This window comes from Salmo salar, chromosome 10 (assembly GCF_965601325.2).
Source record: "Salmo salar chromosome 10, fSalSal1, whole genome shotgun sequence".
Lineage (NCBI taxonomy): Eukaryota > Metazoa > Chordata > Actinopteri > Salmoniformes > Salmonidae > Salmo > Salmo salar.
Genome location: NC_138300.1, coordinates 104,987,281 through 104,989,995, shown reverse-complemented (window position 1 = coordinate 104,989,995; position 2,715 = coordinate 104,987,281).

Below are 2,715 nucleotides of genomic sequence, written 5' to 3'. Positions count from 1 at the left end.
ATAAAACAGTAAAATCATCGCAATGTTATCACATAAAACAGACCCATCACCGCAATACTAACAGAGGGCTTGCAATTTCAACCAACCACCTCACATTTACCGTCAGTGCCTTTTCGTGATGAATTGGACAAAATCATTGCATATTGCCATGCAAAATGTCAGAATTGCCCAGTAACATCAAGCATTTTTGCTTGCAAATATCACAAAAGATCCCTGCAAAATCCTGAAGGGACTGATATAAATATTTTATTGTTACTTGGCCCAGATAATAACAACACATTCATTGAATCAATGGCCCACAATGTAATTGGTTTCAAGAATGATTTAGACATAGTTTTATCTCTATGGATTTAGACATGAATATATACAGAAATATACACCAAGTATTTTACACTATCACTAGTATTTTGAGACCGGTGCAGTGTATCCATGGCTTGATCCAAATCTACCCCCTGAAACAATGGCAGCCATTTTGTTTTCCTAAAACACTGAGCTGTCTGCCCTGTCAGTCAGCCTCTCTGTTCAGATTGGTGTGATAGCTCTGATGCTCATCACACTGTCAGCCCGGGCTCTTCTTTCATTAGTCTGGGCCTGTCCGTCCGCCACACTAACACAAATCACATTGACATCCTAACTCGTCAGATACACACAGAGCAATTTAACTGATATTCATTAGAGAGATGACAAGAGCTGATGGGCCTCTCTGGAGGAGGAGAGGGGACTCATTTCTCCCTCTCTATCTCTCCACCCGCCTGCACGATGCTGAGTGACTTTGTTTTGGGATCAGTGAGGCGTGGCATCGCCTATCCCTTTCCTCGGCTCGGGTATCCTCGAGACAAAGAAGAGACATCTCATCTGAATTACTTTCTACAATATAAAACCATCTACAAGCATTCTCCTCAATCTCCTGACATCTCCTGAAATGTCGCTTTTCAAGGGCTACGGCAGTTGCTTAGCCTACCTAATGGTCTGTATTAATGCTCATTCAAACAGAAGTCCAATAATTTAGGACTTTCTCCTCAAGCCCCTCATTAACCCCCATAGTGTAAACTATCTTATCTTCGCCCCAAAATCTTAGCCGTGTTCCCCAAGAAGTCAATACGATTCACTCACCCATCAATTATTTGGCATTAGCAACAAACACTTAGATTCAGGGCTATACATTTAAGTCACAGAATACTGTATACATGTTCATGTCCTCAGTCATATGTTCTGCACCAGTGTTGTCAGTTAAACTATACTATAATCAATGACGTGTTACACCCCATCTTTCAATGGTCAGTCTTTCTTAGCTAGAGGCTTTACTCAGCTAGTCTGAGGTGACTCCTCACAAGGTCCCCATGCAACGTTATCGCAACATATTCCAAACGTCTGAGACGGAGCCGTGAGCAGCAGTCTGAGGCGGTAATGAGTTTGTGTGAGAAGACGGGTTCAGGACAGTGTGTGTTAATTAATGTGTTCCCGGATGAGAGGAACTGAAGCGAGAAGAGATTTAAAAGAGTAAATGGTGTGCTGCTTGAGCAGACTGTCCTCCGTGACTGAGGAGAGAGAACAGGGGGTTAGTCTGGGCAACTGCATCACTCACCGTAGTAACCAAGCCAACTCAAAGCCAGATCACTCAGTTTAGACCAATAAAGAAATATGTTGTGGCTTGTCAATGTAGCATTGTATCAGAATTAAAAAATATATTTAAAAAATAATACAAAAGGCATTTGAGGAAGGCCCAAAAAAACTGTCAAAGACTCCGGTCACCCCAGTCATAGACTGTTCTCTCTGCTACCACACGGCAAGTGGTACCGGAGCGCCAAGTCTAGGACCAAAAGGCTCCTTAACAGCTTCTACCCCCAGGCCATAACACTGCTGAACAATTTATCAAATGTCGCCCAGACTATTTACATTGATTCCCCCCCCCCCGTTTTTACACTGCTGCTACTCGCGGCTTATTATCTATGCAGTCACTTTACAAATGACATCGACTAACCTGTAGCCCCGCAAATTGACTTGTGTTCCGGTACCCCCTGGATATAGCCTCGTAATGTCATTTTCTTGTTATTTTTTTTAATATTTTTGTAAGTAAGCAGTTCACAGTAAGGCGCATATGACAAATTGTTTTGATACCATAATAACAAACTCTGCATTCATTTGGTAACAGTGTGTGTATATTCACTTTATTCATGGTCTCAAGGATGCAGTGTGACCTAGCAGTTAAAGTCCGTGTTGTAAATTACAGTACCTCATGAGACAGAATAGGAGTTTGTGTCCTAGCTGTTTAGGGATGCAACTGCTAAGTGTAAGTCTGGCTGTGAGGATCTTCTGTATGTCTGCCATGACCATTAACCAGTGATGTCCCAGCTCCTGTGTCCCTAGCTGACTCATGGTGATGACATTGATGCCTGGTGGTAATCAGCCCACTCAGCCTGCTGTTGCTCTCTCCTCCAGTGGCTTGTTTCAGGAACATCTGGTGGTTTACATGCAGCACGCACCACCTGGCAGACTCCTCGGTGCAACACACCCTGCTCTTAGCTCGCACACACTGCTTGGTTGGCCTGTGCAGACAATACAGTCTACTACACAGATCTGAAGGCTCTGCCTGCAGTAACTAACCGTGTTGTTGTGGATGCAGACTCTACTTTCTGTAGTGCATTTTGGGACTGGGTAAGAGAATAAATTCAGGTCTAAAAAGCATTTGTGATATTTGAAGAAACAACAGTTGCG